The sequence below is a fragment of the Vicugna pacos genome, unplaced genomic scaffold (genome assembly GCF_048564905.1).
Source record: "Vicugna pacos unplaced genomic scaffold, VicPac4 SAC-SAT, whole genome shotgun sequence".
Taxonomy (NCBI): domain Eukaryota; kingdom Metazoa; phylum Chordata; class Mammalia; order Artiodactyla; family Camelidae; genus Vicugna; species Vicugna pacos.
In genome coordinates, this window is record NW_027328721.1 from 50,173,334 (window position 1) to 50,185,202 (window position 11,869).

Below are 11,869 nucleotides of genomic sequence, written 5' to 3' on the forward strand. Positions count from 1 at the left end.
GCGCTGCCGACCGTTGGTGTAACCTCCCCACTCTCAGGATTCCAGAACCATTGTCAGTGCGTCGGGGAGCTCGAGAGAAAAATCCACGCAGCTCTCTTCAGTCACAGGTGTTCCCTGTTCGGGAAAGTCCGAGAAATAACTTCCCTGAACTTGGGGAGGCAGCCTCTGTCACTGGGATATCCTGCAAAACCCCCTAGCATTCCCTGGCAGAGAGACATTAGGAAAACCCTCAGGGGAGACGAGCTTAGGCTTTCCGTTAGAACCCACGCTCTGCCGACCATTGGTGGAACCTCCCCACGCTCAGGATTCCGGAACCATTGTCAGTGCGTTGGGGAACTCTAGAGACAACTCCACGCAGCTCTCTTCAGTCACAGGTGTTCCCTGTTCGGGGAAGTCCGAGAAATACGTTCCCTGACCTTGGGGAGGCAACCTCTAACACTGGGATATCCTGCAAAACACCCAAGCATTCCCTGGCACAGAAATATTAGGAAAACCCTCAGGGTAGACGAGCTTAGGCTTTCCGTTAGAACACACGCGCTGCCGACCGTTGGTGGATCCTCCCCACGCTCAGTATTCCGGAACAATTGTCAGTGCGCGGGGGAGCTCGAGAGACAACTCCACGCATCTCTCTTCAGTCAGAGGTGTTCCCTATTCGGGGAAGTCCGAGAAATACCTTCCCTGGACTTGGGGAGGCAGCCTCTGTCACTGGGATATCCTGCAAACCCCCCAAGCATTCCCTGGCACAGAGACATTAGGAAAACCCTCAGGGGAGACGAGCTTAGGCTTTCCGTTAGAACCCACGTGCTGCCGACCGTTTGTGGAACCTCCCCACGCTCAGGATTCCGGAACCATTGTCAGTGCGTGGGGGAGCTCGAGAGACAACTCCACGCAGCTCTCTTCAGTCACAGGTGTTCCCTGTTCGGGGAAGTCCGAGAAATACCTTCCCTGACGTTGGGGAGGCCGCCTCTGTCACTGGGATATCCTGCAAACCCCTCTAGCATTCCCTGGCACAGAGACATTAGGAAAACCCTCAGGGAGACGAGCTTAGGCTTTCCTTTCGAACCCACGCTCTGCCGACCGTTGGTGGAACCTCCACACGCTCAGGATTCCGGAAACATTGTCAGTGCGTGGTTGAGCTCGAGAGACAAATCCACGCAGCTCTCTTCAGTCACAGGTGTTCCCTGTCCGTGGAAGTCCGAGAAATACATTCCCTTACCTTGGGGAGACAGCCTCTGTCACTGGGATATCCTGCAAAACCCCCTAGCATTCCCTGGCACAGAGACATTAGGAAAACCCTCAGGGGAGACGAGCTTAGGCTATCAGTTATAACCCACGCGCTGCCGACCGTTGGTGGAACCTCCCCACGCTCAGGATGCCGGAAACATTGTCAGTGCGTGGGGGAGCTCGAGAGACAACTCCACGCAGCTCTCTTCAGTCACAGGTGTTCCCTGTTCGGGGAAGTCCGTGAAATAACTTCCCTGACCTTGGGGCGGCAGCCTCTGTCACTAGGATATCCTTCAAACCCACCTAGCATTCCCTGGCACAGAGACATTAGGAAAAAACTAAGGGGAGACGAGCTTAGGCTTTCCGTTAGCACCCACGCGCTGCCGACCGTTGTTGGAACCTCCCCACGCTCAGGATTCCGGAACAATACTCAGTGCGTGGGGGAGCTCGAGAGGCAACTCCACGCAGCTCTCTTCCGTCAGAGTTGTTCCCAGTTCGGGGAAGTCCGAGAAATAACTTCCCTTGCCTTGGTTAGGAAACCTCGGTCACTGGGATTTCCTGAAAACCCCCTAGCTTTCCCTGGCAGAGAGATAATAGGAAAATCCTCAGGGGAGACGAGCTTAGGCATTCCGTTTGAACCCACGCGCTACCGACCGTTGGTGGACCTCCCCACGCTCAGGATTCCGGAACGATGCTCAGTGCGTGGGGGAGCTCGAGGGGCCACTCCACGCAGCTCTCTTAAGCCACAGGTGTTCCCGGTTAGGGGGAAGTCCGAGAAATACCTTCACTGAACTTGGTGTCGCATCCCCTGACCCTGGGCTTTCCAGCGCAGATCCCTAGCATTCCCTGGCAGCCAGAAATTAGGAAAACCCTCAGGGGAGACGAGCTTAGGCATTCCGCTAGAACCCACGCCCTGCCGACCGTTGGTGAAACGTCCCCACGCTCAGGATTCCGGAATCTTTCTCAGTGCGTGGGGGAGCTCGAGAGGCAACTCCACTAATCTCCCTTCAGTCACAGGTGTTCCCTGTTCGGGGAAGTCTGAGAAATACATTCCCTGGCCTTGGGGAGGCAGCCTCTGTCACTGTGATTTCCTGAAACCCCCCTAGAATTCCCTGGCAGAGAGATATTAGAAAAATCCACAGGGAAGACGATCTTAGGCTTTCCGTTAGAACCCAAGTGCTGCCGAACGTTGGTGGACCTCCACACGCTCAGGATTCTGGAACGATTCTCACTGGGTGGGGGAGCTCGAGAGGCAACTCCACGCATCTCCCTTCAGTTACACGTGTTACCTGTACGGGGAAGTCCGAGAAATATCTTCCCATGCATTGGTGAGGCATCATGTGTCACTAGGATTTCCTGAAAACCCCCTAGCATTGCCTGACACAGAAATATTAGGAAAACCCTCCGAGGTGACGAGATTAGGCATTACGTAAGAACCCACGCGCTGCCGACCGTTGGTCTAACCTCCCCACGCTCAGGATTCCGGTAGAATTCTCAGTGCGTGGGGGAGCTCGAGAGGCAACTCCACGCAGCTCTCTTCAGTCACAGGTGTTCCCTGTTAGGGGGAAGTCCGAGAAATACATTCCCTGGACTTGGGGTGGCAACCCCTGACCCTGGGCATTCCAGCGCAGATTCCTAGCATTCCCTGGCAACCAGAAATTAGGAAAACCCTCAGAGGAGACGAGCTTAGGCATTCCGTTAGAACCCAACACTGCCGATCGTTCGTGGAACCTCCCCACGCTCAGGATTCCAGAACCATTCTCAGTGCGTGGGGGATCTCGAGAGGCAACTCCACGCAAGTCTCTATAGTCACAGGTGTTCCCTGTTTTGGGGAAGTCCGAGAAATATATTCCCCGAAATTGGGGTGGCAGCCCCTGACCCTGGGCATTCCAGCGCAGATCCCTGGCATTCCCTGGCAGTCAGAAATTAGGAAAATCCTCAGGGGAGACGAGCTTTGGCATTCCGTTAGAACCCACGCGCTGCCGACCGTTGGTGGAACCTCCCCATGCTAAGGATTCCGGAACAATTCTCAGAGGGTGGGGGAGCTCGAGATGAAAATCCACGCAGCTCTCCTCAGTCACAGGTGTTCCCTGTTCGGGGAAGTCCGAGAAATAACTTCCCTGGCCTTGGGGAGGCAAACTCGGTCACAGTGATTTCCTGAAAATCTTCTAGCTTTCACTGGCAGAGAGATATTAGGAAAATCCTCAGGGGAGACGAGCTTAGGCATTCCGTTAGAACCCACGCGCTGCCGACCGTTGGTGGACCTCCCCACGCTCATGATTCTGGAACCATTCTCAGTGCGTGGGGGAGCTCGAGAGGCAACTCCACGCAGCTCTCTACACTTACACGTGTTCCCTGTACGGGGAAGTCCGAGAAATACCTTCCCCTGCCTTGGGGAGTCATCCTGAGTCCCTGGGATTTACTGAAAACCCCCTAGCATTCCCTGACACAGAGATTTTAGGAAAACCCTCAGGGGAGACGAGCTTAGGCATTCCGTTAGAACCCACGCGCTGCCGACCGTTGGTGGAACCTCCCCACGCTCAGGATTCCGGAAACATTCTCAGTGCGTGTGGGATCTCGAGAGGCAACTCCACGCAGCTCCCTTCAGTTACACGTGTTCCCTGTACGGGGAAGTCCGAGAAATATCTTCCCATGCATTGGTGAGGCCTCCTGTGTCACTAGGAGTTCATGAAAACCCCCTAGCTTTGCCTGACACAGAAATATTAGGAAAACCCACTGGGGAGACGAGCTTAGGCATTCCGTTAGAACCCACGCGCTGCCGACCGTTGGTCTAACCTCCCCACGCTCAGGATTCCGGTAAAATTCTCAGTGCGTGGGGGAGCTCGAGAGGCAACTCCACGCAGCTCTCTTCAGTCACAGGTGTTCCCTGTTAGGGGGAAGTCCGAGGAATAAATTCCCTGGACTTGGGGTGGCAGCCCCTGACCCTGGGCATTCCAGCGCAGATTGCTAGCATACCCTGGCAGCCAGAAATTAGGAAAACCCTCAGAGGAGACGAGCTTAGGCATTCCGTTAGAAAACAACACTGCCGACCGTTCGTGGAACCTCCCCACGCTCAGGATTCCGGAACAATACTCAGTGCGTGGGGGAGCTCGAGAGGCAACTCCACGCAGCTCTCTTCCGTCAGAGTTGTTCCCAGTTCGGGGAAGTCCGAGAAATAACTTCCCTTGCCTTGGTTAGGAAACCTCGGTCACTGGGATTTCCTGAAAACCCCCTAGCTTTCCCTGGCAGAGAGATAATAGGAAAATCCTCAGGGGAGACGAGCTTAGGCATTCCGTTTGAACCCACGTGCTACCGACCGTTGGTGGACCTCCCCACGCTCAGGATTCCGGAACGATGCTCAGTGCGTGGGGGAGCTCGAGGGGCCACTCCACGCAGCTCTCTTAAGTCACAGGTGTTCCCTGTTAGGGGGAATTCCGAGAAATACATTCCCTTAACGTGGGGTGGCAGCCCCTAACCCTGGGCATTCCAGTGCAGAGCCCTAGCATTCCCTGGCAGCCAGAAATTAGGAAAACCCTCAGGGGAGACGAGCTTATGCATTCCGTTAGAACCCACGCGCTGGCGACCGTTGGTGGAACCTCCCCACGCTCAGGATTTCAGAACCATTCTCAGTGCGTGGGGGAGCTCGAGAGGCAACTCCACGCAAGTCTCTATAGTCACAGGTGTTCCCTGTTTTGTGGAAGTCCGAGAAATATATTTCCTGAACTTGGGGTGGCAGCCCTTGAGCCTGGGCATTCCAGCGCAGATCCCTAGCATTCCCTGGCAGCCAGAAATTAGGAAAACCCTCAGGGGAGACGAGCTTAGGCATTCCGTTAGAACCCATGTGCTGCCGAACGTTGGTGGAACCTCCCCACGCTCAGGATTCCGGAAACATTCTCAGTGCGTGGGGGAGCTCGAGAGACAACTCCAGGCAGCTCTCTTCAGTCACAGGTGTTCCCTGTTAGGGGAACCCCGAGAAATACCATGCCTGACCTTGGGGAGGCAGCCTCTGACACTGGGATATCCTGCAATCACCCGTAGCATTCCCTGGCACAGAGACATTAGGGAAACCCTCAGGGGAGACGAGCTTATGCATTCCGTTAGAACCCAAGCGCTACCGACCGTTAGTAAACCTCCCCACGCTCAGGATTCCGGAACCATTCTCAGTGCGTGGGGTGCACGAGAGACAACTTCACTCAGCTCTGTTCAGTCACAGTTTTTCATTGTTAGGGGGAAGTCCGAGAAATACATTCCCTGAACATGGGGTGGCAGTCCCTGACCCTGGGAATAACAGTGCAGATCCCTAGCTTTCCCTGGCAGCCAGAAATTAGGAAAATCCTCAGGGGAGACGAGCTTATGCATTCCGTAAGAACACACACGCTGCCGACCGTTGGTGGAACCTCCCCACGCTCAGGATTCCGGAACCATTCTCAGTGCGTGGGGGAGCTCGAAAGGCAACTCCACGAAGCTCTCTTCATTAAAAGGAGTTCCCTGTTAGGGGGATCCGACATATAAATTCCCTGGCCTTGGGGATGCAGCTTCTGTCACTTGGATTTCCTGAAAACCCCCTACCATTCCCTGGCATAGAGATATTAGGAAAATACTCAGGGGAGACGAGCTTAGGCATTCCGTTAAAACCCGTTAAAACCCAGGCGCTGCCGACAGTTGGTGGAACCTCCCCACGCTCAGGATTCTGGAACCATTCTCAGTGCGTGGGGGAGCTCGAGAGGCAACTCCACGCAGCTCTCTTCACTTACACGTGTTCCCTGTACGGGGAAGTCCGAGAAATTCCTTCCCCTGCCTTGGGGAGGCATCCTGTGTCCCTGGGATTTCCTGAAAACCCCCTAGCAGTCCCTGACACAGAGATATTAGGAAAATACTCAGGGTAGACGAGCTTAGGCATTCCGTTAGAACCCACGCGCTGCCGACCGTTGGTGGAATATCCCCACGCTCAGGATTCCGGAACCATTCTCAGTGCGTGTGGCAGCTCGAGAGGCAACTCCACGCAGTTCTCTTCAGTCAAATGTGTTCCCTGTTTGGGGAAGTCCGAGAAATACCTTCCCTGGCCTTAGTGAGGCAACCTCTGTCACTGGGATTTTATGAAAATCCCCTAGCATTCCCTGGCAGAGAGATATTAGGAAAATCCTCAGGGGAGACGAGTTTATGCATTCCGTTAGAACACAAGCGCTGCCGACCGTTGGTGTACCTCCCCACGCTCAGGATTCCGGAACCATTCACAGTGCGTGGGGGAGCTCGAGAGGCAAATCCACGCAGCTCTCTTCAGTCACAGGTGTTCCCGGTTAGGGGGAAGTCCGAGAAATACCTTCACTGAACTTGGTGTCGCATCCCCTGACCCTGGGCTTTCCAGCGCAGATCCCTAGCATTCCCTGGCAGCCAGAAATTAGGAAAACCCTCAGGGGAGACGAGCTTAGGCATTCCGCTAGAACCCACGCCCTGCCGACCGTTGGTGAAACGTCCCCACGCTCAGGATTCCGGAATCTTTCTCAGTGCGTGGGGGAGCTCGAGAGGCAACTCCACTAATCTCCCTTCAGTCACAGGTGTTCCCTGTTCGGGGAAGTCTGAGAAATACATTCCCTGGCCTTGGGGAGGCAGCCTCTGTCACTGTGATTTCCTGAAACCCCCCTAGTATTCCCTGGCAGAGAGATATTAGAAAAATCCACAGGGAAGACGATCTTAGGCTTTCCGTTAGAACCCAAGTGCTGCCGAACGTTGGTGGACCTCCACACGCTCAGGATTCTGGAACGATTCTCACTGGGTGGGGGAGCTCGAGAGGCAACTCCACGCATCTCCCTTCAGTTACACGTGTTACCTGTACGGGGAAGTCCGAGAAATATCTTCCCATGCATTGGTGAGGCATCATGTGTCACTAGGATTTCCTGAAAACCCCCTAGCATTGCCTGACACAGAAATATTAGGAAAACCCTCCGAGGTGACGAGATTAGGCATTACGTAAGAACCCACGCGCTGCCGACCGTTGGTCTAACCTCCCCACGCTCAGGATTCCGGTACAATTCTCAGTGCGTGGGGGAGCTCGAGAGGCAACTCCACGCAGCTCTCTTCAGTCACAGGTGTTCCCTGTTAGGGGGAAGTCCGAGAAATACATTCCCTGGACTTGGGGTGGCAACCCCTGACCCTGGGCATTCCAGCGCAGATTCCTAGCATTCCCTGGCAACCAGAAATTAGGAAAACCCTCAGAGGAGACGAGCTTAGGCATTCCGTTAGAACCCAACACTGCCGATCGTTCGTGGAACCTCCCCACGCTCAGTATTCCAGAACCATTCTCAGTGCGTGGGGGATCTCGAGAGGCAACTCCACGCAAGTCTCTATAGTCACAGGTGTTCCCTGGTTTGGGGAAGTCCGAGAAATATATTCCCCGAAATTGGGGTGGCAGCCCCTGACCCTGGGCATTCCAGCGCAGATCCCTGGCATTCCCTGGCAGTCAGAAATTAGGAAAATCCTCAGGGGAGACGAGCTTTGGCATTCCGTTAGAACCCACGCGCTGCCGACTGTTGGTGGAACCTCCCCATGCTAAGGATTCCGGAACAATTCTCAGAGGGTGGGGGAGCTCGAGATGAAAATCCACGCAGCTCTCCTCAGTCACAGGTGTTCCCTGTTCGGGGAAGTCCGAGAAATAACTTCCCTGGCCTTGGGGAGGCAAACTCGGTCACAGTGATTTCCTGAAAATCTTCTAGCTTTCACTGGCAGAGAGATATTAGGAAAATCCTCAGGGGAGACGAGCTTAGGCATTCCGTTAGAACCCACGCGCTGCCGACCGTTGGTGGACCTCCCCACGCTCATGATTCTGGAACCATTCTCAGTGCGTGGGGGAGCTCGAGAGGCAACTCCACGCAGCTCTCTACACTTACACGTGTTCCCTGTACGGGGAAGTCCGAGAAATACCTTCCCCTGCCTTGGGGAGTCATCCTGAGTCCCTGGGATTTACTGAAAATCCCCTAGCATTCCCTGACACAGAGATTTTAGGAAAACCCTCAGGGGAGACGAGCTTAGGCATTCCGTTAGAACCCACGCGCTGCCGACCGTTGGTGGACCTCCCCACGCTCATGATTCTGGAACCATTCTCAGTGCGTGGGGGAGCTCGAGAGGCAACTCCACGCAGCTCTCTACACTTACACGTGTTCCCTGTACGGGGAAGTCCGAGAAATACCTTCCCCTGCCTTGGGGAGTCATCCTGAGTCCCTGGGATTTACTGAAAATCCCCTAGCATTCCCTGACACAGAGATTTTAGGAAAACCCTCAGGGGAGACGAGCTTAGGCATTCCGTTAGAACCCACGCGCTGCCGACCGTTGGTCTAACCTCCCCACGCTCAGGATTCCGGTAAAATTCTCAGTGCGTGGGGGAGCTCGAGAGGCAACTCCACGCAGCTCTCTTCAGTCACAGGTGTTCCCTGTTAGGGGGAAGTCCGAGGAATAAATTCCCTGGACTTGGGGTGGCAGCCCCTGACCCTGGGCATTCCAGCGCAGATTGCTAGCATACCCTGGCAGCCAGAAATTAGGAAAACCCTCAGAGGAGACGAGCTTAGGCATTCCGTTAGAAAACAACACTGCCGACCGTTCGTGGAACCTCCCCACGCTCAGGATTCCGGAACAATACTCAGTGCGTGGGGGAGCTCGAGAGGCAACTCCACGCAGCTCTCTTCCGTCAGAGTTGTTCCCAGTTCGGGGAAGTCCGAGAAATAACTTCCCTTGCCTTGGTTAGGAAACCTCGGTCACTGGGATTTCCTGAAAACCCCCTAGCTTTCCCTGGCAGAGAGATAATAGGAAAATCCTCAGGGGAGACGAGCTTAGGCATTCCGTTTGAACCCACGCGCTACCGACCGTTGGTGGACCTCCCCACGCTCAGGATTCCGGAACGATGCTCAGTGCGTGGGGGAGCTCGAGGGGCCACTCCACGCAGCTCTCTTAAGTCACAGGTGTTCCCTGTTAGGGGGAATTCCGAGAAATACATTCCCTTAACGTGGGGTGGCAGCCCCTAACCCTGGGCATTCCAGTGCAGAGCCCTAGCATTCCCTGGCAGCCAGAAATTAGGAAAACCCTCAGGGGAGACGAGCTTATGCATTCCGTTAGAACCCACGCGCTGGCGACCGTTGGTGGAACCTCCCCACGCTCAGGATTCCAGAACCATTCTCAGTGCGTGGGGGAGCTCGAGAGGCAACTCCACGCAAGTCTCTATAGTCACAGGTGTTCCCTGTTTTGTGGAAGTCCGAGAAATATATTCCCTGAACTTGGGGTGGCAGCCCCTGACCCTGGGCATTCCAGCGCAGATCCCTAGCATTCCCTGGCAGCCAGAAATTAGGAAAACCCTCCGGGGAGACGAGCTTAGGCATTCCGTTAGAACCCATGCGCTGCCGAACGTTGGTGGAACCTCCCCACGCTCAGGATTCCGGAAACATTCTCAGTGCGTGGGGGAGCTCGAGAGGCATCTCCACGCAACTCTCTTCATTCTGAGGTGTTCCTTGTTAGGGGGAATTCCGAGAAATACATTCCCAGAACTTGGGGTGGCAGCCCCTGTCTCTGGACATTCCAGCGCATATCCCTGTCATTCCCTGGCAGCCAGAAATTAGGAAAACCCTCCGGGGAGACGAGCTTAGGCATTTCGTTAGAACCCACGCGCTGCCGACCGTTGGTGGAACCTCCCCACGCTCAGGATTCCGGAACCATTGTCAGTGCGTGGGGAACTCGAGAGACAACTCCATGCAGCTCTCTTCAATCACAGGTGTTCCCTGTTCGGGGAAGCCCGAGAAATACCTTCCCTTACCTTGGGGAGGCAGCCTCTGTCACTGTGATATCCTGCAAACCCCCCTAGCATTCCCTGGCACAGAGACATTAGGAAAATACTCAGGGTAGACGAGCTTACGCTTTCCGTTAGAACCCACGCACTACCGACCGTTGGTGGAACCTCCCCACGCTCAGGATTCCGGAACCATTGTCAGTGCGTGGGGGAGCTCGAGAGACAACTCCACGCATCTCTCTTCAGTCACAGGTGTTCCCTGTTCGTGGAAGTACCAGAAAAAACTTCCCTGTCCTTGGGGAGGCAGCCTCTGACACTGGGATATCCTGCAAATCCCCCTAGCACTCCCTGGCACAGAGACATTAGGAAAACCCTCAGGGAGACGAGCTTAGGCATTCCGTTTGAACCCACGCACTCCCGACCGTTGGTGGAACCTCCCCACGCTCAGGATTCCGGAACCATTGTCAGTGCGTGGGGGAGCTCGAGAGACAACTCCACGCAGCTCTCTGCAGTCACAGGTGTTTCCTGTTTAGGGAAGTCCGGGAAATAATTTCCCTGAACTTGGGGAGGCAGCCTCTGACACTGGGATATCCTGCAGTCACCCCTAGCATTCCCTGGCACAGAGACATTAGGAAAACCCTCAGGTGAAACGAGCTTAGGCATTCCGTTAGACCCCACGCGCTGCCGACCGTTGGTGGAACCTCCCCACGCTCAGGATTTCGGAACCATTGTCAGTGCGTGGGGGAGCTCGAGAGACAACTCCAGGCAGCTCTCTTCAGTCACAGGTGTTCCCTGTTAGGGGAAGCCCGAGAAATACCATGCCTGACCTTGGGGAGGCAGCCTCTGACACTGGGATATCCTGCAATCACCCGTAGCATTCCCTGGCACAGAGACATTAGGGAAACCCTCAGGTGAGACGAGCTTATGCATTCCGTAAGAACACACACGCTGCCGACCGTTGGTGGAACCTCCCCACGCTCAGGATTCCGGAACCATTCTCAGTGCGTGGGGGAGCTTGAAAGGCAACTCCACGAAGCTCTCTTCATTAAAAGGAGTTCCCTGTTAGGGGGATCCGACATATAAATTCCCTGGCCTTGGGGATGCAGCTTCTGTCACTGGGATTTCCTGAAAACCCCCTACCATTCCCTGGCATAGAGATATTAGGAAAATACTCAGGGGAGACGAGCTTAGGCATTCCGTTAAAACCCGTTAAAACCCAGGCGCTGCCGACAGTTGGTGAAACCTCCCCACGCTAAGGATTCCGGAACCATCCTCATTGCGTGGGGGAGCTCGAGAGGCAACTCCACGCAGCTCTCTTCAGTAACAGGTGTTCCCTGTTAGGGGGAAGTCCGAGAAATACATTCCCTGAACTTCTGGTGCCTGCCCCTGACCCTGGGCATTCCAGCGCAGATCCCTAGCATTTCCTGGCAGCCAGAACTTAGAAAAACCCTCAGGGGAGTCGGTCTTAGGCAATCCGATAGAACCCACGCGCTGCCGACATTTGGTGGAACCTCCCCACTCTCAGGATTCCGGAAAAATTCTCAGGGCGTGGGGGATCTCGAGAGGAAACTCCACGCAGCTCTCTTCAGTCACAGGTGTTCCCGGTACGGGGAAGTCTTTGAAATAACTTCCCTGGCCTTGTGGAGGCAACCTCTTTCACTGGGATTTTCTGAAACACCCCTAGAATTCCCTGGCAGAGAGATATTAGGAAAATCCTCAGGTGAGACTAGCTTCGGCATTCCGTTAGAGCCCACGCGCTGCCGACCGTTGGTGTAGCCTCCACACGCTCAAGATTCCGGAACCATTCTCAGTGCGTGGGGGAGCTCGAGAGGCAACTCCACGCAGCTCTCTTCAGTCACAGGTGTTCCCTGTCCGGGG